This window comes from Chroicocephalus ridibundus, chromosome 4, assembly GCF_963924245.1.
Source record: "Chroicocephalus ridibundus chromosome 4, bChrRid1.1, whole genome shotgun sequence".
Classification (NCBI taxonomy): Eukaryota; Metazoa; Chordata; class Aves; order Charadriiformes; family Laridae; genus Chroicocephalus; species Chroicocephalus ridibundus.
Window position 1 is genome coordinate 11,378,211 of NC_086287.1, and position 27,551 is coordinate 11,405,761.

At 41.2% G+C, this 27,551-nt stretch overlaps 1 protein-coding gene across 4 annotated transcripts in view; it reads right to left on the reverse strand.

Annotated features, from left to right (window-relative positions):
• Positions 1–23,248, reverse strand: part of TEAD1 (TEA domain transcription factor 1) — a 163,161-nt gene extending 139,913 nt beyond the window's left edge. For all 4 annotated transcript variants that reach the window (XM_063332123.1, XM_063332120.1, XM_063332122.1 and 1 more), the window contains exons 1-2: positions 22,993–23,248; positions 22,246–22,380 (exon numbers count right to left, since the gene is read on the reverse strand). The gene's annotated coding sequence lies outside the window, so the exon portion shown is untranslated. The remainder of the gene's footprint in view (positions 1–22,245; positions 22,381–22,992) is intronic.
• Between the last annotated feature and the right edge of the window lie 4,303 nt (positions 23,249–27,551).

Consider the following 27,551-nt stretch of genomic DNA (forward strand, 5'->3'; position numbering starts at 1 on the left):
CAGTCTCCAAAAGTAATCAAAATAGTTAGTGGGTTGCCAAAAGTTGTATCCTCACAAAATAAATCAAAAAAGAGAATCAATCATGCTGGGCAAAAGAAAACTCTTACACAATTAACCTGGTGAAGGGAAATAGGCCGTTTGCTGTTGCTCAACTCCTTTGCCAAACTATTTCAGCAGCCCTTACGGTCTCCAAGGCCAAACCTTCAAACAACAATCTCATCCCCTTCTGATGCACAAGGCACACCCAAAACATTTTCAAGAGGGGTGGAAAGTAGTAAAAGAAGATTTCTGTGATTTGCAGTCAGGTTCTTCTGGGAAGATTACATATTTCTAGGAGACTATAATGTACACGTACATCTGTACCTCTGATACAATCACATAATCAGCATTCAAATCTAGATAGCTATTTTTCCATGTGGATTTTTATTACTTTCTCTTCCTGGAATAATTAACCACTTTTGGGATTTTTTTAACTGAAGAAGTGAAGACTTAATTTTCACCTGACTTTTCAATGTCAGTTCTGAATAATTGCCATTTTTCTTGCAGGCCAGCTTTAAGTCTTATCACATTGCTGTGTCCTTTTGCACTGGCAGGTTTTGTTCCCACCAGAGCCTCTGGACAAGCCAAAGCCAAAGCACATCCCTGCATTAATCTCATTGAGTGATACACCTGCATCACTCACCAGAAGTTTCCACAGTCTCAGGCTTTGTCTGGGGAGAAGGAGACAGTAGTGCTCCGATGAAAGACAAGAAGAAAGTTTTGTGTTGGGTGATGTCTCACCAAAAACCTGGCTCCTGGGACACCAGACCATGCACCTTGGGGAGGCAGAGAACATTTCCGAAACCTGGCGAGTGCAGAGATGGCACACGAGCCCCAGGTGCAAGGTCACAGGTGTTCCATTATGCTGCTGCTCTCTCACATGCATCTGCTGAGCCCTAAAAGCACCAGACCTCATCCACAAAGCACAGAAAGTTTGTCCCATTTCCTCTGCCTTCTAAATCCAATTGTCACATTCTTGCTCCGTCTGACCAGGCTGTCCAGCTGCCTTTGCCTATCAGGTATGTTCTGTTACTAGAATAAAGCATGTAAGTATCTGGCAAGCGTTTTCTTCAATGAAGACATGCTATGAACTAGGAAATCATATTTTCAACTCTGCTGCCTGCCAGAAAAGTGCACAAACTTCCAATAGCAAAGAAATGAGGTCATTCTGGTCAACTGCCAAAATCAGCACATTTCCTCTTTGGGTTCTGGATGCTGCACCTCCACGATGTGCGACAAGTTGTGAGAGGGAGGTGCAGTCTCTCAGAAAAGGAAATAAAAAATAAACCAGGGGATGTTATAAAAAAAAAAAAAAAAAAAAAAGCAGGCAGGAGGGAGGAAAAGAGAAACAAAAGAAAAAACCGTGAAGCATCCTGATATCCCATGACCCTCCCCCTAAAGATCTATTTAACTGGAGTCCAGTACAACCTTTCTAATAAGATGTTGATACCTTATCTTGATATTGGAGAAATGTAAAGCTTCATCCCATTAGAGGAATACAGCTTTTTGTTAGAGGGCTGAACTGGAATTCAGCAGTTCAGAATTAAACCCTGGTCTTGCCACAAGTTCCTGTGGGGCTTGAGCAAGACTTTTAACTTCCCTTGCCTGAGACCCTATCTTGTGCCTGCTCTTGTGTATTTGAAAACTAAGTTTTCCTGAGCTGGGAATATGTCTTTACAGTAGAGCAGAGTCTGGAACAGTGGATTTTGGATGCTCATTTAATAGCATTAAGAGGCCCAAACCGAAACTAACTGCACTAACCGAAATGACAGTAGTAGTAGTAATAAGAATAATAATAGTAATTATCTCAGCCTTTATTTTCAAGCTAATGTCTGCCAAAAAGAGTTAGGAGAAGTTTCTCATTGTGGCAACATATTTATGTGCGTAATTTACAAGCAGCTCATCTGAATAATTTGAATTTTTTATTAAGATTATTTTCTCATTTTCCATTGAGAAGCCTTCTTAGATACTGACTCACATTCAGCCTTGTAGGGAAAAGTGCCAAGCATTTGTTTTTCTTATGTCTCCAGTAGTTATTTGACTCCTGCGTTAAACTCAGCAAAGCCAAAGTTGAATAGGAACAATCTTAATTTAATTATTAAATACATTTCAAACTTCACTGTGATTTTAAAAAGATCTTTCATGTGGGGTAGTGGAAATGTGCCAGGGGAATCTAAAAAACTACATGTAATCCTCTCTCCCCACCCCTTCTTTCTTTCTGCCTCTCTCAAAAGGAGGTTAGGTGAACTCAAATCTAAGGGAGCTAGGGTAAGCCAGTTTCACTTCAGGTTTGCTAGAAAAAAGTTACCAGGGCATCATGCCAAGCCTGCCACTTTTGAGATAAATATGACTTTCTTTCGGGACTGTTTTATGAGGGGCACAGCAAGAGGCTCATATTCTGTGGCAATTCAATTGCAGATTTAGCTATGCAGCAGCTGCCACTGCTTCATTATAAACAACAGTTCGCTCTGAAGTTCTCTTAAGAAGTTTACAAAAGGGACAGTGTATTTATCTGACGTCTGTTACAGTGGTGCAGAGATACACAGATGGCCTTTGACTCTCACCTTCTGCATCACACAGAGACAAACCCAGTTCTACAGAAAGGGACAGAGCTTAAATTTGCCTGCTTTTTTCCTGATGACACTCCCCTCATCTATTTGACGATCAGAGCCAGCTTACTTTCCTTGGGAGGGTCAGATTGGCAGATGAACTATAGTGAGGAAAGGAAACATGTTAAGTATGAAAACATTCTCATAAGCTCTCACAGGAAAAGGATGTAGCTAACAATAAAGGAGAATACTGCATTTCTCTGCCAAACCTTATCATACAAGATTATGCATTTCCAAAACTTACATTTATACCAGTTAAATATCAGTAGTGCTACAGCTACAGGAAGCATATTCCGAAATACCCTTTCTATATTCCCTATAGTAGGTCAGTTCTGGAGGTTTCTTTCTGAGGTAGCAATAGGCAAATGTATCACCACCTCACTTAACTCAGGATAGTACCAGAGTGATGGGAGTTACAAAATGAACAGCTTCACCGCTGTCTCACCAGTCCCATGAGTGATCCATCAGGGAATACCTCCAAGAGCCACTAAGGCAAGGCTGTCATAGACCACTTGCAAGCAAGCTTCATTCACCAGATCCTCACCCGTAGTATTGATGGCCTGGCCTCCCGCCAGGCACAAATACTGTTTGCTGCGCAGTTGGAAGGCTAATTACTTCAGGTTCGTCCTTCTTCCTCCAGGTTTGCTCCCTGCACTTCTTCAGTTTTGCAAAGCTGGTACAGTAAAGCCAAGGAGCTGATAAAAGTATGGTCTGGGCATGGCTTTGAACTGCTTGCCTTTGCTTGGCTCAGCAGCCATATTATTTGTGGTTTTGCTGAAAAGCTTCAGCTCTGACTGTTCTGGCCAAGTTTCATGGTTTTCCGTACCTTTCTGGGGAGCAATCAGAATGAACTTTTTGATGGACCATCCCTAGCCCAAGCTTTATTCCAAGACCTGCACAAGCCAGCAGAAACCTAATGACCTTTGCTTGCTGCCCTGAGTGCCACCAGGGCAGCCGGTTTTGACTCATTCCTCATTTTGTTCACCTGTGGACACATCTGCCAAACAGGCAGCACAGGTGATTTTTCCTCCACACAGACTGCTGGAGAGACATTCACAGGCAGCCCTCCGTGTACATTCAGTGTCTAATTAGAGGAGTGGATGCCGAGGTCAACACCTGTACTCAATTTTACAAATGTAAAAGAAAAAAGAAATGCTGCTGGCAGGTCATTCTCAGAAAGGGATCCAGGGGGCTCTGTAACTTGCCTTACCCTCACGGATCTGGAATTGCTGCATGTGATGAAAGCAGTCTATTAACAGTTCATCATAAAACATGCTCAGAGATTTTATGTCCTAAATTATGTATATGATTGTTTTGCCTGTTTGGTGACTGTTAGTGTAGTGGGAAGTCTAAATCACTGTTATTACACCTCTAAGTAAGGATTTTTTAACTATTATTTAAATTAAAAAAAGACAAGTCCTCAGCAAGAATACTTCAAAAAGCTGCGATCATTCTGTGAGCAGCCTTAAATACTGACTTGATATTTCTTCTGGTCCTGGGATACACCGGTTTCAGCATGTTACTTAGAGGAGAATCAGTTTTTCTGCAAGGACTGAGACCTATGCATCAGTTTCACCGCTTAAAAATGGTTCTTTACATACATTTTCATAATAAAGCACTTTATAACTATTACCCAATTATTGCTTACAGCATTAAGTAACAAGGTATTATTACTCCAATTTTACAGAAGGGAACAAATCATGAAATCTGAAATATTTATTCTGCTTTTGCGTAGGCTTTCTCATATTAATTAATTATGAGACTTAATTACACTCAATCTCACCACTCCAAACCAATTATGGAAAATTGTGTAAAGCAAAGTAGTAGGGAAATCTCTATCTCAGAGACAATCACTTATACTGACAGTACTTTCCACACAGGTATATAAAAGGACTTTGCAAATACTAACTCACACACCCAATGCAAGGGGATGGATTTTTTCTCTGATTTTTCCCCAACTGCCCCTACACCAGTAATCTGAGAAATGAAGTCTCCCAGCTTCCTCACTCAACTCTGCCCCAGAAACCAAATGCAAATCTCTGCCCCCTGACTTGTGCCTTAATCACATGATCACCTTTCTTCCCAGAAGCAGTAAAAAGATCCCCAGGCATGTTAAAAAACCCAGATTAGAAGAGCTCTAATCCAATGACTTTAAACATTGGTTGGTAAGAATTGGGGTATGCTATATTTATATGTCACAAAATATTTTTTAGCTTTCTATTTATTTTGAATCTACAGCAATTTTATTTACTGAAGTTCAGCCCAGAAGGGGAATGGTAAATCCTCTAAAACATCACTTAAAAAGTTTTTGTTCCACTGAAGTATCTATGAACACTTCCGCACCCTATGTTGAAACGTTAGTTCCTGATTTCCCACAGCACTTAGCCACAGGGATTCACAACACGTTTCAATGCCTTCAACAGCAGCAGCATTCCACGGGGAACCATTCTCTTGTTTCCAAGCCATGGCTCTTACAAATATGGACTAAGCCAAGGCAAACTGGCCTTTCTATATTAATACCAACTGATCCTCCCATAAAATGCACACATTTGAAATCAGGGGAGAAACAAGGGCAATTATCATCCGTGGCAATTTGTCTAAAGAAGGTAAATCTACTTGATTAAAACTGGGGAGAGACATTGAACTGATAAATATTAATCTGAATTTTCTCTAATTTCTTTATCCTGTTTGCCAGTGAGTGAAGGCTGCTCTAAAAGACTCTGTGAATTAAGGTGTAAATGTAGTGCAGGAGACTCCATTCATTTATTACTTTCACTTCTTTGCAGCCAAGATTTCCCCCCAGTCTTCACAGTTATGACATTTTGTGTTCAATCTGGCCTATTCCAGCAGAAGATTCAGTCTGTGCTCCTCGCAATTATGCCTTGTTTGCATCACACCATAACAAGTGCGCTATGAGAGTTTCACGCGCTGGAATCTACCAGACAGTATATTTTAAATGGTCTCCAGTTGTCTAAGTCAGCCTCATGGCACGGCAGCAGAATTAAATGTAATGGGATCTGGCAGGCTGCGTTCACAGGACTGTGTTGTAAAAAGGGGGAAAATATACATTAGCATTTTGACTGTTTCTCACAATTTTTCTAAATACAATTAAGTAAAACAAATACCTTCCTGAGCCTGAAAAAACAAAGAGATTGTAGGTGCAGTTAAATCAGGCACCTTTCAAATACACATTCTTCCTTGTTCTGCAAACCTTTCCCTTCTTCCTTGCCCAGCGATACTTCTCTACTTCTGTTAGCCCAGGAAAGGTCAGCTACAGTATAAAACAGGCAGAGATCACCTAGGCATTCAAAAGAGTGACATGCTCAATTTCACGTCTGAATTTGCATACCTTGGCAGCTTGACCCCCACCCAAGTAAACTCCTAATTTTCCTTATTCAGACAGGAGAGATACCATGCGCCTCAATTCAGTCACAGAGGGTAGATGGCCAGGATCCCCCTCTGGAATCCTTCAAAGGCACACAGCTCTCTCCTCTGAATATAGAGAGAACTAAAAACTTTCTTTAGTAAGACTGGCTTACCAAGCACCAAAAATTTAGCAACAAATTAAGTACCCAGTCCTCTTAATTTGGGCCCCATCCTCCAAGATTCAGAACAGACACTTTCCTTGAAGAAGCAAAATATAAATTGCAAGCATAACATTAAGGCAGGAACCTACATCTACCATAGTATTGTTATAACAAATATCAGCACAAATTCTGTGTTAATGACAGTGTCATGTGTTTTCCATGCTTTTAGTACTAACCCCTGAGTTTAATTATTACATTTAGTGTCTAGGGCAGCAGCACTTCCTACCCAGCACGCATCATCAGTCCAGCAATTAATTGCATACCACTGACCTTCATAGAACACCATGGAAATTTTATTACTGTACAACTCAATTGCATTTCGTACAACACTGACTCATAACTATGTCTTATTATAAAAAAATCATGTGCTTACAAAAGGGATAGTTGAGCCAACTGAACTATTTATAATTTGCAAGAATAAAAAAACATTTCACAAGGTTTGCAACATACATACAAAAAACTTTGCAGCCTTAATACAAGACAAATGTTACCAAGATTCACATTATAGACAAATGCGGAATGGAAAATATTCCCTGAAGTCATAATGGCAGGGTTATGCAGTATGCTATTTAAAAGCTATTCACCAACAATGTCCTCTTCCTTTTAGCCAGAACCCTATGGTAGAAATTCAACTGAAGAAAGTCAATTAATTGAAATTGTGGTTCTACAACCGAGGAATTGGATGTGTAAGATAAAGCAGCTGAAGGACAGGACTACACTTCCATGTACTATTCAGTACTAGAAGAGAGGACTAGCAGTCATGGCCTATGTCTTCTACCTTGGCGTTAACCTCTCTGCAAGTTTGCCACTTTGAGGAGGCTACATCCTGCTTATGTCCTGCCTTAGTCTCTTCTCTCGTTTTTAAGAAAATGCTGCTGCTCAGCACATTTCTTCTAAATTCAAGAGTCTCCTTGCTCCTTTCCAAACCAAAGCGTTCACAAAATAAATAATTATTGCTTGACTACTCTAATTCCAATTTGGCATGCTAATCTAAGAGCTAATGTAAGTCAGGGCAAGAAGACTTTCTCCCTGCATTTAAGGGCTGCGTCCGGGATGAAATAACTTGTCACGCCCAGAATTTCAATGCTAGCTTCCAAGTTCCCAGACTCAAGTGACCCAGCAGGACACAGCCATGAGCCTCCACACTAACACATCTGCAGCAGCTGCAGACTCAGAGAAGGAAAGGGTGCAGCAGGCAGCACGGGCTTTTTGGAAGGTGTACATGTGCACTGAGGAGCCCCAAGAGCTGCTGGTTTGGTAGTTTGCACTGTCCTTGTGCACTTCTGAGTTGTCCTCCAAATTTCTTACTGGAGCCATTAGTAGGCAGCGGGCTGGTGAGGTATATCACCCACCCTCCAAAGTCAAAGCCCAGAGAATATCGAGAGATAACTATGGAGTAAACTGAAGGTCACCACCAAGCTTTCTTGCAAGTCAAATGAGTATGGTATTACACTTATTTTAAAATATCGCATCTCCTAAACACCTTGTTCAATTTTCCATAAGCAATGAAAAAGCTTTCTACCATGGCAAATTCCACACATCTGAGGCAATGCACTTAATTCCACCAAAACCCAGTTACAATTCAGTTTACTGTGTCAATTCGGTTTCACACCTTTTTTGGTTAAAGATTTGTAACCCATACTGCCAATGACAATAAGATTATCTAATGAACAAAACTCAGTAACAACACTTCGCTTTGAAGAATTGCCTACACATTGAATGGATGATGTCTCTGAGGCAATTCAGAGCTGTGTGATGGTAGTGGTTTTGTTTTGTGGTTTGAGAAGTTCAGGCAAATTTTTCAGTTGATATCAACAATTTATTAATGTATGTTTTCATAGATTCTTCCATTTCTACAATACAGCAGAGGAAATGTGAAGTGAAACTAGTTTCATTGTAATGAAAAAGGGATCTCATAATTTAATTCGGTTTCCTCCCTAATCACAAATGCGCAAAGAGCACGAACTAGGGAAGAAATACGTAAAGTGATGCTACAATGTAGCATGCACAATTTAAAATCTCCTTTCCTGTAGAAGCCTGGCTTACAAATCAGATTGGAGAGTACACACGTTATTAAGATTACTGAAAAATTGTGGGCAGGGCTATGATTTGGAGGCAACAACCCTGCTCTGTTTGAAACAAAATTCAAAATTCCCATTGATTTTGCTGACACCTTGGCTTAGATATTCTTTACGCCTAATCACAGAGCATAATAATATATATATATGCCTGGAATGACTTGCTATACATCTTGATGTAAAAACAAGTTAGAAAATGAGTGCAAAGATGACAGACGAGCCTCCGCTCTCTCAGCCAGGAAAGCTTTTATTGCCATCTCTTCAACACTTTCACTTCTGCCAGAAGTCCCCTCTTCCCGCATGGCCCCTCCAGCTGTCCAAAGTGTCTCCTCCAGACAGTACTGCTGAGCAGGCGGAGCGTGGATTAACAGTATTAGATGTTCTTTCTGTCATTTTGTTTTCAGTAATTTAGAAAATTATTTTTCTTGTTGTGGATTTTTTTTAATCGGGTGAGGGAGATGTTACAGAAAAAATAAGGATCTCCAAGATCAGAACATATCAGAAGCTCGAGAATACTAAACGTGTCTCTTGACCATGAATATGTACACAAACACACACACAAGCATACAAACACACACACATGCACGCTCACACACATTAAGATTAAAGTCAAGTCTTTTGGAGAAGGCTTACAAAAAAATAAAAAAACATGTTCAACAGGAAGAGTCTGTTTAATGTAGGATTTAAGCAAGGCGCTTTCATTTGCATAGATCACTTACAGCAACAGCAATTCATGAAATTCTCCCATAAAAATCGTGCTCTATTTTGTCTAAAGCGACACATTCCTTGCAGATCACAGTGCCTTTCTCATGCTGTTAATAAGATAATCTGTTACATGAGGCTTACAAATCCATTTAAATTGATTTTAATTAATGAATCAATCACTAGCCACTGATGACTTGGTCTACAGACAGCAAGCAATTCAAAGCCCCAGGCCTCTAATCCCAAACCAAAATCCACATTAGAGCGACAGGACATCTCTCTGATCGATAGTAACACAAAGATGTTCAGTTCATACACACTTTAAATGTGTATGAACTTGATCAAAATGTATCTCCAGATCTTATGCATTACAATTCCCATATTCAGGACTATTCAACTAGGAAAACAATATTAAATCACTTACATTTCTTTGCAAGTGAAATAAATGAAATCAAGCACAACTGTAACCTGCTTCTAAACTTTTAGATGCTTATTCCACTTGAAGGTTTTTTTCTTTGTTCTTAAACAATCGGTTGTTTAACATTAATTATTAGAAAATTGCACTTCATATGGTCACAAACACAAACAATCCCTTTTACGTATGCTTTGATCCTGCAAAAATTCACTGCTATTCTCCACTGCTAAAGTGCTTAAATTTTCCCTTAAACAGAAAGCAAGAAAGAAGAAAGATTTCTGTCTCAAAAGCAGCATGCAGAAGCAGCATGAAGAACATCCTTGTTATTTCAGTAAGTTAATTATTGCAATTATTGTTATTACGAGAAGTTAATTACAATGCAGTAAGTTAAATCCACAATAGCTGGTGTGATGCTGATCTGCAATCACTGAAGCACCAGCATCTGGCTCCCCATAGCAGAGGGGACACACCTGAGTGAGGCTTCTTCTCCTATGTATACAAACAGCTGGTGCTGTAGCACAGCATCTGTGAATAAAGCACCACTTAAACTAGCCAAGAGAAGGAAGAAATGATGCATGCCTCCCCGGGAGCCTCCTTGCTGGATGTAAGCATGTAGCCCTTCTTTCAAAGGCCACTCCTTTTTCTTAGAACGTGACAGAGAAGGAAGGGTGAGACAAGCCAGCTTGCCTCCAAAACAGTCGAGCTGTTTATATAGCTACACTGTGCTAAGCCCAAGCCACTCTGCTCACATGATGCTCTGCACTGCACAAGCTTGACGGCAGAAATCTCTGCTTGTCTAGGACATGGCTCTGTACTGACCTCCCCCGCCTGATGTAGACTTGCCTCCAGAAGCAAAGGAGCAGGTACTCGGGGAAGTTTAGCATTAAAACCTGAGATCTCTGCAAACTTCCTGTAGCAGAGGAATTGGTACCGTAAGAATTGCAGTTATGGACCAGTTACCCTGTTTACATTTTTTCTACTGCTATCTGCACCTTCGTGGTTCAATAGAATCATAGAATCATAGAATGTGTTGGGTTAGAAGCGGCCTTTAAAGGTCATCTAGTCCAACCCCCCTGCAGTAAGCAGGGACATCTTCAACTAGATCAGGTTGCTCAGAGCCTCATCAAGCCTGGCCTTGAATGTCTCCAGGGATGGGGCCTCCACCACCTCTCTGGGCAACCTGTTCCAGTGCCATAGCATCCCATTAAATATTCTAAGGGAAATCCCAATCCCCCCAGTCAACAAAGCATCTTGCTTGGGTGCTCGCTGCCACATCAGAAGTCCCAGCAACCCACCTCAGGCATGGTTCCATTAAGACGAGACACATCCAGTGGCCTGTCCCTGGATGGACGCTACCAGCCCTACTATGCAGTTGGCATGGACCATGGGAAAAGTGCCCATGAAAACTGTGCTGATGCAAACCTGTCAACCACAAGAGAAGAGTCTCTTCCTGTCCCTCAATCTCACCCATAACTCAAAACAGTCCCTCAAAGGCTCCTATGTCATTGCGTGAGCAAGGGATTGACCATCTCCAGGTCTTTCCCACAGGCATGGAGTTGCATGAACAGAGGGAGGAGGTGGCATATGGGTCTCCATATGTAAAGGATCTCAGCATTCAGCTGCCTTCAAGGCGGTCTCAGCTCCCTCCTTTTTCCCCAGCCCCATCCTCTTCCCTACTGCCTGACAAACACAAGACTCAAGAAGCGCCACGCTGGACACCAGTATGGGATCGCCTATGTCAGCTGTTTGGTTTCAATATTCTGTAGTAGCCATTAGTTACACTGAAGTCAATTTACCAACACCAAACTGCACCAGCTAAGAAATAATCCAACTTGCAGCTTGCTTTATTAAAGCAATTTCACCTATTATCTAATACAGAAGGTGTTGTTGCCTAACATGCAATAACCATTCTGCCTGTTTAAATTAAGAGTTCTGTATTTTTCATCAATACTGCATATACAGTTTAACCAACGCTGTCAGAAGTAGCTTTTTAATGCAGTTGTATCACTAATTTATTGCTCTCAATACTTGTGTTCTTCCTAGTTTGTTATGAACAACCGATTTTTTGGAGGGAAGAACAAAAAGAATAATTAAAGAAGGCAGGTTTAGCTTTTATGTGCTGCTAATTAATTAGAGAGTTAAATTAACCAAATAATAAGTACAAGATACCAAACTATCTTTCATTTAAGAAAAACATAGAGAGTTGAATACTTTCCAGGTGTAAACACATTAAGATCAACATTGCACAAAACCTGAATCTGGCCCGGTTAGCTCAAAAAGGTAAATAGTGCATCCTCTTGCACAGATGTCGTAGTGTACAGGCACTCCGTATTTAAAGAGAGATTCTGCAGCCAACAATGCTCCACTGACACAGAGACAATCAATGTGTCCTTGATTATGAGGAGGCAAACAGTTCTCACTACAAAAAAGGAGACTGAAAAACAAATTGTGTTTTTATTTTACAAGTTCCATGTTTGGGTTGGGTCTTTTTCAAGCCCTTTTGGAGCACTGAAACAGAATAAAAATAGTTTGTTGCACAAGCATAAAACAAAGTAACTGCTAAATAAACATTTTAAATTCACTCCTATGTGTTCAGTTTTTGTTCCCATTACTCTACAGGAGTTGGATGCTATCACTAAAATATCGTCCTGTTTTCTGGTAAACTGATTAGATGGGTTTTGTCCAAGAATTGTGCCATAATGTGTTCCCTCTATTTCATATTCTGAATATCACTGTTGGAAAATGTACTGCAGCACAGAATGTAGTATATGCCAATATATCCTGACATTCAAATCAAGACCACAAATTATAAACAGTTTCAGCAAATTGACTTGAGTGCCTTTGTTCCTCAGACATACATCTTCCTATTGCTTACAAAAGCAGCATATACTAACCGCTAACACTGCTATAGCCAGTACTGGGAAAGGAAGTTATTGAAGCCTGGATTTCCTGCTTTCAGTCGTAGCCAAGAACTGTGAGGCTTGTAGTGGTTTCAGGAACTGACTCATCTAATGATTCATGGATAAGATACTGGTTTTAATATATTTCTGATCATAAGACTCAAACTTCAAAAACAGTGATGCTTAATTTTTATTTTAAAGAAAAAAAAGTACATAAATCAAGTAAACAAATATTGTCATGGGACACACTGGCTAATAATTATAAATGTGTTTTACAGTGCACTCTGATTTAAAAAAAAACAAACAAACAAAAAAACAGTATGCAAAACTTCCTGGAAATTCATTTCAAGAGAATGTTGACAAGGAATGCAAAATCCACTGTCAAAAACCCGAGTACTTTTCTTGCAATCCTGATACAGCTGAAATTCAAGTGGAGGACAGGTGGGACATCAACTGCATTTTTAGGTATACCCCTAGGTACACATGTATCTATGGCTACGTATTAATCAATGAATCCTAGAGCTACTACTGTTAATGCATGTGGTATCTTTGGGTGTGTGTAAAGAGTATCGTGAAAAGACTGGCTGGTAGCGATACAGTTGGGTGTTGGAAACAGGAAAGTTTTGTTTCAGGAGTGACTGGAGCTGCAGAGGTCAGTCTTAAAGCAATGACTAACACTGGATCTTAAGCACTCACAAACACATGCATTTTGTGCTAATTCAGAATTGAAAACCGGCCATTTTTACGCGTTTAGTTCTTCCAGAGGGAAGCATGCCCTCCAGTGCATCAAAATGCTTTTTGCCCACAACACAAATCTCATCAGTATGCTGTAACTTGAACTGCCAGCCTCTTGCACCTAAAAAATAGCTTGTGAAGGAAGCTTAATTCTGCTAGGCTCATGTATGGAAAAGTACTGGTTTACTTTTTAATTTTTGAACTGCAAGCTGCAGCTACTCACACACTACGTACAGCGTTGAGGGGAGGGAGGGGGATGTTAGCATTTCTATATTTCACCACACGCACAACTAGCACAAAAAAGAAAACAAAATGCATGTTGCTCGGAGGAAGAAAAAAAAAAAGGGGGGGGGGGGAAAAACCCAACCAGCAGTTAAAACAGTTGACAAGAAAAGGCCAAAGTGCGCTCAGTGGCTGGCAGTCATTTTATGGCTATAGTCCTACAGCAGATTTACTTAGATGACGTCAGTGGCTCCAATCCAGCTTTTCTTTGGTAGCATTTACCACTTGCCTCTTGAAGCCTCCACTATGCTACAGAGCAGTAGACCATAATCAAAATTCCCTTTGTGAAATAGAGTTTACCTCAGGGCACAGAGGCATTGCTAGCTGAATTGCAGGCTCTTCACCCTGTACTGCATGCCCAGAAATAAATAACCTACAATACTGTACTTTCCTTAATACAGAAGAACCATTAAAAGCAGCCTGCTACCTAAAAAAGGGTTCTTTAATTTGTTTCCAAAATCTCAGAGGCCAGAATATTAGTTAATTTTCCAAGCAACCAAGAACTATGATAATTCCACTACCTTTTGGACTTCTTTGTATTGTTTTTAGAGATTTTGGAAGATAAAGTTACTTATGGGTCATTGTTTCAAAAAAATATTACTAATGCTAGAGGCTAAAGTGCATTGGTATAGGAAGCTGCATATTTTAAAATTGTGTTTCAAACACGCTTATCTACAACTTGTCAGTAAGCATATAGTAAATACGCCAAGAAGCAGAGCAAGAAATTACTAAGCCTAAATAATAGTCAATTTAAAGAGCAAAATGCACATTATTTGGAGCTATGGATTTCCTATCACAAAACAACAACTGGAACCAATGAAACACCAGTAAAGCCAAGTCAAGCAGATACCAAATCAACTAAAACTTCACAGGCTCTGAAGTTCAACGAAAAATAAGCATCCAAACCCCACAAGCATACGAAAGATGCATCTTATTATACTAAATAAACAGAGATTTGTTAAGTTTTAATGGCCCTATCAGACCAAAGACAACCATATTCATTATGGGCGATAACTAGATACATTTGTGGACTGGAAATTGCCTCTCACAGTTAAGCACTTAGAAATTACTTATAGGGAAGATGCCCACATGCCTCATAGAAAACTGGAAGTCTCAATACTTCTCCTTTCCTGAACTCTCCGCTTACCTGCCCCCCAATCACACCAGAATGAGAGATCACAGGTCTGATCTGCAGTGAGCCAGAAGACAAAAAATGCTATTATCATCCAACTGCATGAGTCACACCATGGACCTGAACTCTAAATCTGAATTTAAAACAGATCTAAAATTTGAGATGACCCCCAAACCAGTTTTAAGTGGACAGACACTAGCATTTCATGTCCCTGTAGAGAAAGTAAAAGCCTCTGTCAGCAGCCTTAGATGCCAAGCCAAGGGCAGGAAATCTTTCTTGTTTTCTGCAGGTGTCCGTGTTGACTCGGGCACAGTGGTGAGGTGGGAGCATCGCCTCTCACTTCACTGCTCATCTGGTTGGCCCCTAGGTGCTTTGCCAGCTCCTGCATTTTTCCATGTGTCCACAGTGGGACATTAAAGAATGGCTGCCGTTCTGGACTATCATATTACTCTGTTCCAAAGGGACAGGAGAAAAATTTTCTTCTCTTTGAGCTCCTTTCATTACTAAAAAAGTGGTGTCATCAAACAGATTTAGAAGATGACTGTAAATTTATTTGAAATAGAATCTGGACCTTTTATTGGTCATTAAGGATCCTGGACATGAAAGGCATTGTACAAGCACAAGCGGTCCTTTCTTTCCAATAGCCAGGGCAAGGATGGAGTGGAAACAGCATGGTGACTGGGATGGGCAAAAAGACCCAAGAGCAAGACCACGTCCATGAGCAGCAGCAGAAGACATAGCATAAGGAGGACGTGGCAAGATGGATAGCAAAAGGAGGGGGAAAAAAGCCACCATGATCCAAAGGAAGGAGAGCCTAATCAAGCGCTGCCAAAGAGCAAGTAAGCACATACGCGAAGAAAGAGGATGGTCCAGGCAACCAGAGACAGATGCCTGTAAGGAACAGCAAGACAGAGCCTGTAGGGCAGAAGACACAGAGGAATGTGCTGCAAGGTCAGAGAGCAACGCAGACAGATCCAACCCTAAGGACATCACTGCAGCATTGAATGGAAGACTGTATTTATGGTTTGAGATTTTTTCTGCAACAAAATAGTTACAGCCAAAGAAAGGCGGGGGTAGGGGGAAGATGAAGGAACTTTCATTGAATCTTCAAGTCTTCTACTAGGCTTTCAGTTGATTGTGGTAAAAGCAGAAATAAAAAAATAAAAATCTTCAAAGATCAGCTGACAGCAGATAAAGGGACACAACTGGTTTTAAAGGTTAATTTTTTTAAAAGAATAAAGGTAAAATCAAGGATGTGGAAAATGAAACTGTTTACAGGAGTTCTGCCTTTTATTTTAAACTGTAAACCAGCTTTAGCACAAAAAGTGTGTACACATGATGGTGGTAGATTAAATATGAATAAAATTTCATTTCTCCCATTAATTAATGTCTCCAAACACTATATATTTTAATTGAGATACACGTAACAGAGGCTTTAATCCACTAAACCTTTATGAATTTACCTTTTCTTCCGAAGTCTGTTCTGACATTTTCTCCCCTCAAAACCAAAATGTCATTCCTGAATTATAATCTCCCAACAGAAAGACAACCATGTAAAAAAAACAGTCCAGAACGGCTAATTCCAAAAATAAGCACTATTGTTCACAGCACCATGAGGTGAATGAACGGTGAGAGATTCCACCAAGGGAATAACTGTGATGTCTATAACGTTAAGGAATAATTTGGCACCAAAAATACCCAAGGCCATACTGGTTGGCGATTCAAACATGAAGCATATCAAAACGCTACTGATAAGCTAAATTAACAGATAGCTTATCTGAAGCATATACTAGCCATATGGTGCCACAACTTCTGTGGCCTGTTGCTGGCATAACAATAGGCTACTGCAGTCTTAGACTGGAAGCACTATTTGACAAACTGTCAACAGCATTTTTATTTTTTTGCAGAGCTCTAGGGCAATGGCACACTCGCCTATTTGCATTTTTTTTTTAAACAGGTGAACAAAGAGTAAACCAGATGTCAACTTTAGAAATCGAGCTGTCTGGATCAGGAGATTTAACAGAGGCAGGCATACTGCTACAGCTCAAATCTAGACAATGAGCTTTTCTAAAAACACTCTGGCCTAGGGGAGTGGCTATTTAAAACACTTGGCTTCTTTTATTTCAGCACTATGGAAGTGAATTCTGCTCTTAAGTGCCAGCTCAAATGAAGTCATTTTGTTTCACTGGGGCTTTCTTTGCATTTTAGAAATGTAGCACGCACTGTAGTAAAGGAAAAGACAAGTACATAAAAAAAAAAAAGATCTGATTCTTTTTGAGCTAGAAGCTGGGTAAAATGGCGGGGGGGGGTGTGGAAATTAACAATTTGATCATGTACAAAAAAAATGCAAAAGGATAATTTGAGTGCAAGCTAAATGAAATTTATTTCCTGCTCATTAAAAAAAATATAAAAAAACAAAACAAAAAAACCACTAGACCAAAACAAAACACTTTTGAAAGCTTTCAAAAGACCTGGTATTTACAACCCCCTCAAGCTCCACGAAGACAAGGTGTGAATACTGACAGATAAGGAGGATTTACAATGGGACTTTACTATGCTACAGAAACACAATCGGTTAATACCCAAAAAAAAATCATAAAAGTTGTCTTCTTCCTTTATTTAAGAAAATTAAACCTTTGTTACTTACATACTATTTGAGGAAAAATCTTTTAATAACTATACAGTAATCCACTCAATTAATCATTTCAAAAATTGACAAAATAAAAAGTACTGTCAATCAATATATACTAGATCTGTCTATGGTATTCAATTATGAAAATGTGGTTTTAGTTGTGTTCTGTAGGAGTGTGAAAGACATCATGAGAAAAATAGATAACTTTCTGTTCTAATAATCTATTCTGCTTTGATAGGCAGTTATGGGAACATATTTATTTTCTGACTTATACCCAGCTAAGTATGTAGCATTTTTAGATTATCTTTTCAAATTGTTCTTGAACATTCTCAGTTTAAAAAAAAAAAAAAACACAACAAAAAAACAAAAAAACCTCCTTTCATGTTAAGTTGAGATTGCACTTGAACTCTTTCCAAAAGCCAGAGCTGTACTGAATTATGATAATTAGAAAGCTGTGCGCATAAAAGGCAGCACAGTTGATGCATTTAAAAAAGTTCATGCCAGAGAATATAAGTTCAATATGTTCTCACATAATTAACATTTCCCATCATTAGCAGCAGTTTTCAGTTCATGTATCTGTAAAAACAACAGCACTCGTCATTGTTTTAGATTCCCAGTCAATAGCATTTTAATAGTTTTACACATAATCCTAAACTTTCCTTCCCTTCCCCCTCCCAGCACACTGAGATTTCACAGTTTACCTTCTGACCTGCTAGCAAATAAACTTGTATTTTGTGCTTATATGCTTCTGCTGCCACACAGGCTATCTCTGATTCGAAAGTTTAGTAAGAGCTAATATGAGCTAGAAATCTAAGAAGGCCATTTGGAAAGGTACAACAGGATGCAGAGGGAGTAATCACGTTGTTCCAGTAAACAATGACTAGAAGACAAAGAACAAAAAGTTGTAGGTGATACCTTCCACTGGACGGGAGCCAAACTCAAAGGTCCTCCCTCTGCCGAACCCAGACACAAGCTGGAGGGACTCAGAAATGGGTTTGCACCCCTACACCAACCGGGCAAGCGGCTATAAGCCCTTTACACGCTCTGTGGACTTTCATCACCTTCTTGACATATGTACAAGAATTCATATAACAAATAAGGGCATGTAGCACATGATGGGTTACTCTGAGACATTCATAGACTTCCTGTGTAGAATATCTCAAATTAGTTGTGAGGGGCCAGATTTTGACACAGGCTTGTTGCCTTCTTTCTCTTCCCTCCACTTCTTCAATCCCTGTATTTTAAAATTAATATAATTCTGGTGGAACTTTAAGAACCAGATACAGTATAAAAGCTACTGAGTCTGCATCAGCACAGAAAGAAATTCAGGCTTTACCAATAACAAGATAAAACTCTCAGTAATTGCCGTGAGATCAGGGTTTCATATAAGAACATGAGAGGTTCAGGGTATTAAATTAGAAAAGATTTTTAGCTGAATTTTATGCAACAAATCTGAGAAGCAGATTTGAAGTTGGTGCTTCAAAAGATTTAAGTCCACAACTTTTCACTCTCTTATGTTTTGGAAATGAGCAATCATTAAAACCAAACACAAAATTATTCCAGGAAATATTATTCCATCCTTGTTCCACTTGCAAAAGTCAAAAGGAGTTTTGTGCAAGAACAGAGCGCGAGATATGGTCATAAAGTGGGAATTTATTGCAGAGGTTTTTCTTCTAAAAATGTGTCTTCAGTGTGGCTTAGAGTCAGTTGGCTTTACAATAAATAATGCCATTAATCTGTTCATATATCACAGGATGCAATTTAAATTATACAACACTTGCATAAACTGCCACAAAACCTCTAACAGCCATTTCTTTCAGGGAGATGATTTACCTCTTGCAGGTTCTAAAATTTTGTTGAGACTCACTTAAATTATTATTTTTTAATAATAGATGACTGTAGTTTAGGAATCTAAAACATTCCTACTTGAGGCAAGCATTAATGGCAAAGTGCTGCGTGGTAACAAAACAGTAATTAAATGTCAAATGCCAGAAACAAGTAACTACAATTTCTCTCATGCAAAAGTTGGTCCCTCTGATGAACTGGGCATTTCAAAATCATGTTTAAAGGGCCAATTTGCACCCTCATTACAGCCAACACAATACAGCAACAGGCCATACAAAGTCGGTGAAATTAAGCTGAATTTAGACCAGATTTTTCAAAAGTCAGCCCTCACCTCAAATTTGCACGTGCTGTGAATAAGGGCACAAATGGAACGAGTGACCAACTTTTAATAGAAATTTGCCTGCTAGTTTTAGACAGATTACAAGCCAAGCAGAACATAAGCCCCGTACAAAAATTTGAAAAAGCACGTGTGTCAAATCTGATACTCTTTTTAATCAAAGACACAGAATAGCACCCATGCCCTTCTTTAGACATCAGATATGATACTAACCATGTACGTAAAACATATGCTGTAAATATCGTAGTATTTGATCCAGCGAATGTTTATTCCTATGAGTCATCCCAGTCACTTTAACCTGAGTAAGGACTGGATCTAGCAAACCTTTTTGTCTTAAATAAATGGAATCACTTCAGAAAGAGAGTTTTTTAACCATCTCTGGAAAAATATAGCATTAATATTAATGTCACGAAGAAATACCAGATCAAAAGAGTGATGTATGCTTGTGTACATACAGTCAGAAATCCTGCATTAGAACCGTAATGGTTGAAGGTAACCTCACAAACACACACATTCAGAACTGTACACAAGATCTTTGTGTTTTGGAAACAGTCTTAGGCACCTTCCAATAAAATCAGATTACTTCTACAATGTAACCATCCTACTTTATAGATTGCAAACTGACAGCTATATCATAATACAGAACTACATATTTTTACCTTTCCCTTTTTATTAAGTGAAAGACACCAGAATGGCTCTGTAACTCCTGAAATCTTTATTACACTTTTTCCAGTACAATGTCTTAAAAGTTTGCTTACAATATGATCTACAAAGGTAGCTTAAAAAGAAAGAAGGAAGAAATCTTTTCCCTCCCTGCATGTGACTTAACTGAGCTTAACTTTTTCAGGCGTGGACAAACAAAGCCTAAAACCACTTTAACGATATCCAAAACCACTACACCGTCCAGCAACAACAACAACAAAAAAACACTAGTTACAAATTATACCAAACATGTTACACACATGCTCACACGTCTCCACACATCACAATACGCTATCATTTCTCAGCTGGAAACTCACGGCGGGTCTAGTTCATAATTAAGTTTCTGTTGTTCTTTTTTAGCTGTTTAATTAAAACTCCTTTAAGCAGAGGCTGTCTTTACTAAGACTCCTGTCAAATCAAAATTTTTGCTCTGCTTCACTGCTTGCATACATCCCACTCAGCACTGACTAAGAAACTGTAGAGAATATAAAACCGTAATTTGAATCTCAAGAGCTGTTGTTACACTCTCCTGGGTACAAAGGCTAATAATATTTACTTCACCAAAGCAGCGTATGTAAAATTGATGCTCAAAATACACCTAACATGTTTAGCAATAAAGTACTTTCCTAAGGTATTTCTAGATTACTAAGAATAAAAATTGAAATAAATCCTTTGCATCCAGAATTTCTGCTTGGTCAGCTGATAAAAACCTGCAGTAGACAAAATGCAGAATTATCCCTAATGGTATAGAAAATGCCATAAGATCTCATTAAAAATAAGTGCAGCGTGAATACACGTTTTACCCTGAAGGTGAAAAATAAATGCACCGCAAAGAAAGTTTACCTTTAATGAAAATAATTTCCAAGAGCTGATTATAAAAACTTGCAGTTCAAAATGTGACCCAAATATAAAATCTTCAATTTTGTGTTTTAAGAATAGTCACCGGTTTAATTCCTGTATTTCTAATCCCAAATAAAGTATGCATAGGTGTGTGTACAAACATACATATACACACATATATATACAAACAAACATGCAAGTTTCCCTCCTGCCCCCAGAAGTAATTTTATATATGGGTCTGTGTCATTTTTGATAGCACCATCTTACCATCAGTACAATCTAATATCCCTGTAATGGTATTCCCCAACTATTTATAGAGACAGAATACATCATACATTACAGACACGCATTCCCAATCTTGGGTTATAAAATGAATCCTACATAATTTTAAATTAAATCCTAATGTAATTATAATCATTTTTGTTTTCATATTCAATTGCAGGTAGCACTTAGTTATTTACATGAATTTTCCTGTAAGAGGCATTCCCACAGAGATTTCCATATTAGATGTACTGCATAATAACTGAACATTCAGCTAGAGAAAACAGTATTTTATCCACACAGCTCCAAACTTTGTCATTGTCTAGTTTAGATATCTCTGTTAAAACTGCTGGCAATATTGCGTTTCTAAACTTCATCAGCACTCAGGGAAAGCAAATATGCTTCTGTTAGACAGGAATACAGCTGTATAGGTACTTTTTTTCCCTGAGGCTCTGCCATTTCAGCTTACGTTTCTTACATATACCGTTTTATGTCAGAAAATGCCAGTACAATCTGATGTTTCTTGGCCTCTCTTTCCCAGATGGTGTTCAACAGCGTACAGTTAAAAAATACTGGGAGCCATTTACATTCAGAAAGCGTAGAACAGAACTGCTCCCTAACTTTCCAGCACTTCTGGAGGTCACTTTTCATCTCTTCATATCAAAGGCAGGCACTTGTTTCTAATAAGTTAACAACTCTCCTGAGAAACATGGGTGGCTGGTATTTCATTGTTTCATAAATATTTTTATACTGTAACACCATTCAACTTAAAACAGATTTCAAGAGAAGAAAAATCATGACTAGTATTACGTTCAACTGAGGCAGGAGCGCAAACTTTTTTACTTGGTAAAAATAGAGAGATTCCCCCCCTCCCCCTGATTTATTTGTCCTCGTTGTTTTTGTTTAGTTGTTTGGAAGGGGCCGCTTTGTTTTAATTTTGTTACAAAAGCCGTACTGTATAACTTTTTCCCTCCCCCTTAGAAGTGCACTTCCTTTGAAAACGCTCTTTCTGTGAACAAAGGCTGCCACCGGCCCTCCGCATCAGCACTGTGGACATCTGTAGAATAGATCTCTTTAAAACGTTACGGATAAATTTAAAAAAAAAAAAAAAAAAAAGAAAAAAGAAAAAGCAAACCCTATGGTTCCTACCGAAAGGAAGTTTTCCAGGGACAATCTCCTCGGTGTTGTTGTAACTGCGACTTTGTCTTTTTTGGATACAATGTTTCTGCTGACTCCCGAAAATTTTCCACTTGAATGTGCAATTAACCAGCAGCAGCGGCAGCTCTGGAGAAGGAGAAGAAGCAGCGAAAAAGGACATTCCTTCTTTCATCTTTTAAAGGAAAAATAAAAGGGGGGAGGAAAGCAAAACTCGGGGCAGCGCACCGAGCAGAGCTCCGAGGCAGGCCGGGCCGCTCGGCAGCCCGCACCGCCGGGGGATCGCTCCTGAGGGCTGCGAGCGCCTGCAGCCAGCCCGGGGCTGCTCCTAACTTCTTGCTTCCCCGTGGAAAAAAATGTGAAAAATGCCAAGGATCGGTGCGCGCGTGTGTGTGAGAGGGAGCGAGAGTGTGTGTGTGTGTGTGTGTGTGCGCGCCTGTGTGTGCGCGCCCGGCTGCAGAGCAGTGACTCAGGCAACTAAGTGCGAGCAGCGGCGGCGGCGAGGGGGAGCGGAGCGGCGCGGGGCGGGCAGCAGCCGCCTGTTGCAGCTCCGGCCGCGGCCCCGCAGCGGCAGGAACTCCGCGGGAAACAACTTCTCCCCCTGCCGCGGCCCCTCTCCCGCCTGCCCCCGGCACCTGCGGGGGCGCCAGCCCCCCGGGCCGACCCCGGCCGGGACCGACCCCCCGCCCCGCCGCACAAAGCGCCGGCGGCGCGGCGTGCGCGCCCGCGGCCCCCTCTTACCTCCGCGCCGCGGCCCCCCTCCGCGCACCGCCAGCGCGCCGCGCTCCGACAGCAAACTTCGCCCGCCGCCCCCGGGCCGCCCCAGCTATTTATGGCCCCGCGCCTATTTTTAATCCGCCGCTTGGCTATTTATACCGCGGCGGTAGGTTGCCGCGGGCCGGCGGACGGAGCCCTCGGAGGATGAGTTGCTGCCCGGCCGGCGGCGGGGCGGGCCGGGCTCCCGGCCGGGCTGCGCGGCGCCAGCGATGCGAGGAATGCGCGGAATGAGGGGAGGAATGAAATGAACGCGGGAGCGGGGCGGCCGCGGGGCGGAGCGCGGCCCGCCGCCCCCTGCGGCCGCGGGCGGGCGGGGCGGCGGGCGGGGCCTCCGCGCAGCGCTGACCTCATAGGGGAGCCCGCGGGAGGGGGCCCGGCGGGAGCGGAGTGTGGAAGGGGAGCCCGGGGTATCGCGCTGTGCCGCCCCGCCGCGGGGCCACCCGGCTGGCGGGTGGGCATCTGCCGCGCCCCGCAACGGGGGTCCCGCAACGGGGTCTGCAGCGCTTCGCTACGGGCTTGCAACGGGGGTTGCAGTGCTTTGCAAGAGAGTTGCAAAGTGTGGGGTTGCAATTGTGGTCTGCAGTGGGCCACAGGAGCTGGCTGGGCGCTGGTGGATGGGGAGGCTTCTCTGGGGAATCCAGTTTACTCCCACACACATCCAGCCCCTGGGTGCACTGCAGCACCCTGTGCAAACCCACCACCCGCCAGCCCCTAAGAAATGCAGCCTGTGCCCAGAGGGCCACCCGCAGCACCCCAGAGCCCAAGAGAGTCACGGAACAGGGGGTGAGCAGGAAGGCTTTGTATGTGTCACACCCCAAATCAACGCAGATAGAGCATGGCCCAGGGGCCACAGTCTTCACCCTGAATCCAGGTCACGACCTTTCTCACAAACCTGGCACCAGCTTCAGATTTCACAATGCAAGTTTTGCACCACTCCAGTTGTGAGCCTAAGTGCCATTAAGACTATCTTTACCCTTCTTGCGCTGGTGCAACCCAGCCCCCAGAAATGCTCCATAAGCATTATCATAAGGCATGTCTCCTTCAGTTAACAATCCGCTACCTTATGGAAATAATCACAGGGCAGGCACAGCTGTTGTGCTTGTGAAAATTTGTATTTGCATAAGCAGAATGGATAACTGGACACCTCAGTGCCTGTTTGTGAAATAAATTGCCTATTTTGATGTGCAAACATACTTTTCTATCTACCGTTGAAAGTCTGCCCAGCAGGACTACCACTTTTGGAGATGTCAGGAAAATCACATTACAGCCTCAGACGAACTACATGTTGATGTCATCAGACAGCATTAACATGCTCACATCACATGTAGCTTCAGGACATGCTGGTGGAATTCACAATAAATGCCCTGTATATTATTTGTGTATGACAGTAAGAAAAGACACCGGGCACATCTCTCTGTGACTACCAGAGACATGATCGTCCTGATGCTTTCCCAGTACCAATCTTGTAAGACAGCCATGCTGATAACAGCCACCATTTTAGCCTGTGACTGACTCAGGAGCCTCTTGAAAGGGTCACTTAAAGCTCATGTTGCAGTTCACACAGAGCCTGCACCTGGTTTTTACCTTTGTGGCCCAGGCACAGAGTGTGTATGACAGGCAGTGCAAGCAGAAGATGCAATCACATAGATGATACTGACTGAAATCTACTAAAACCCAACCCTACAGAAACAGCATGCAACTAGTAACAATGTCAAACGCAGCTAAAGTTGGAGCAGGTGTTAGTGAAAGGATTGGGAGAATGCAAAAATGTACATATTTTAAGGTATTTTTTTTCCCCACACCGTTCCACAGTGGCTGAAAAATTTCTTCCCCAAAGTACACTACAAGGAACCTCTGTGCACGCTCGCTCTCTCTCTCTCTCATACACACGCACACACACAATTTCTTTTCTCTTCCCTTCCTCCTTTCCAAATAGCTCTAGTACTATGGTCTAATAAGTGTCTTAGTGCCTGCACAATCTGTAAAATTCAGTCACTTTGCAGATGCCTGTACAAAAGCCATAGCCTCTTGAGCATACCCAAAATTTACCAACTCTTTTCCAAAGCTGGAACAGAAAAACAGAAAAAAACATTGCCCCTAACCCCTATACCATAGATTTTTTAATCACTAGACCTACACTCACTCCACTATGTTCCCTGCATGCACAGAAATGTGAAATGACTTTAAATGAGTGGGATTTTTTTTTTCCCGTAAGGCTTTCAGAGAAAGTACCAAGAACACTGACTCTAACTTCCATGCCTATGCAGGGCCCAAAAGGTATCATAGCTCTGTATACATGGAGGGAGAATAGCAAATTTTTACACAACGGATAAGTAGAGTTTGAAAACTTCTTAGCTATAGCAGCTCCACAAGGGAAAACTTTGCAGGATTAGGTTCTCCTAGTAGAAAAGGAAAAAAAAGGGTTTATTTCTACACCCATGGTTGTGGATGAACATGAATCAAACTTAAATCAGGTTGTAGCTGTTTGCCCATATCTGCAGACAGGCAGTTCAGTATCTCTTTTGCCATGCAGAACTCTTTCAAGAAGAATAATTAAATTTACCTGATGTCTGTGCATTTTTCTGTTAAGTGCGAGCAGCCAGGAAAGCTCACAAAATTCTGATTATTTCTCAGGTTCTGAAACTCTGTACATTAGTGTTCTTCACAGGCAGTGAGGTCTCAAAACAAATGCTGGGGGAGGACTGGAGGTCTTCCATTAGCACAATGGAAAAGTTCATCCACAATCCACAGTTTCCAAGTCAAGGCTGAGTCCTGACAATATCTTGCTCACAGGCAACTATACCAATTAAACTATCGAAACTGAGGCCAAGATGAACAGCAAACTAGTATGGTGACTAAATCATGCACTTGCTGAGCATAGGTCTGTGGGCCATGAAGCTCCAGATAAAACCAATAGCCTCTGAACACTGAGGGAGGGAAATTGTGACAAGTATCTAACTTTCTGGCCTCTTGGCTCCTGTATCCTGGAGGTTGTCTTGTTATGTTGTGTCACGCCACGTTATGCCATACCATATTGGCAGTCACTTCCAAAAATACATACCTGGAATCCCAATGATTTTCTGACAGAAAAAAATGTGTACGGGGGAGAGAGGTCTGTGCACTTTAACAGAAGGTGAGGATGAGGAAAGATGACGTCAGTATCATCCAGCGTGTTAATCCAGCCACTGTCTTCCTGCAAGCTTCTTTGGAGGCCCTGTAGATGAAGAAGGAAGGTACATTGGAGGAACATTCATACACAGAGAACTTGCTCTGATGAACTGCCTGCCCTGTGTTTATTGATGGATGGCTTCTTCAGGCATACAGGTGTGCTGTGAATTACAAAAGCTGAAGAAAACAAAGGGACATTGGGACAAGCCCAGACAGGGGCATTTCCTGGGGACAAATGCTTATCTCAGCTCGAAAGGCGACATGCAAGTAAGGAATACGGGAAAATATATTGAGAAAGAGAAAGAATGAGATTCAAGAGACAGACACCAACAGAAAGACTTCAGGGAGAGAGACTGGGGAAAGAAAAGAGACACAGAAAAGAGCAGAGAATGGACAGCAAGGGAATTATTTGTGACTATAGAATGAAGGCAGGAATAATAAAAGGAAAGTTAAAAAAGGGGGATAAAAATGGAGAAAGGGAAACCTGCAGAAGAAAAGGAATCAATGGGGCAAAAAGAACAGCTGAAGGGAAATCATCCAGGAGAGCAAGGGAGACTGCAGTTTATGAGAAGCAAACCAGGCAGCAGTAGAAACACGAGATGGCGGTGAGGAAAGGGAACTTGCTTAACAATGAAAGGAGTAAGGTAAGGAAGGATAGAAAGAACAAGCAAAAGAATACACTATTAGAGAATAAAGGTCTGTAGTACTATCGAGTCTTGCATTTGTCTGTAAAATATTTTGAGTGCAAGTACTATTGAGACAGGGACAGAGGCAAGTGTGAGCATAGTTAAAGATAAGACGGAGGGTGGATTGTGGTTTACATATAGGAACCACTTTTGTCATCATTAATGATACCATTGACAATAGGGGGCATTAGGGAGCCTAACCGAAGAGTTGTAGTTCTCTTCCCCTTTGCCGTTATCTATGTCAGGTACAGGGCACATAACTTGTATGTTTCACCCCAGCCACCCAAAGACAGATGGTGCTTTTAAGTCTCCAAGAGATGAAATGGTACCCAAAGATACTGGGTTAACAGAATTCCTAGCTTACTCTAGGAATAAGTAAACTCTCATCTGCCTAGAGAGTACTGGCAGATGAAAACAAGATGGACTTTGCAAATTTTAGATACAGAGCCCATTTTGGACTTGGAATGAACCTCAAAGCTCAAAATGCTTGGATTCAGTGTTTTGGTTACAAGCACTGAAAGAAGTTTAAACTTAGTATTTGAATTGCAGTTCAGATTAGGAAAACCGCTAATCTCAGGAAATGCTTAAAAGCAGTACGTAGATTAGGGTTAATCTGTAGTGTGCAAAGAATTAAATACCCAAATCAATGTGTTATTGAACATGCCAACA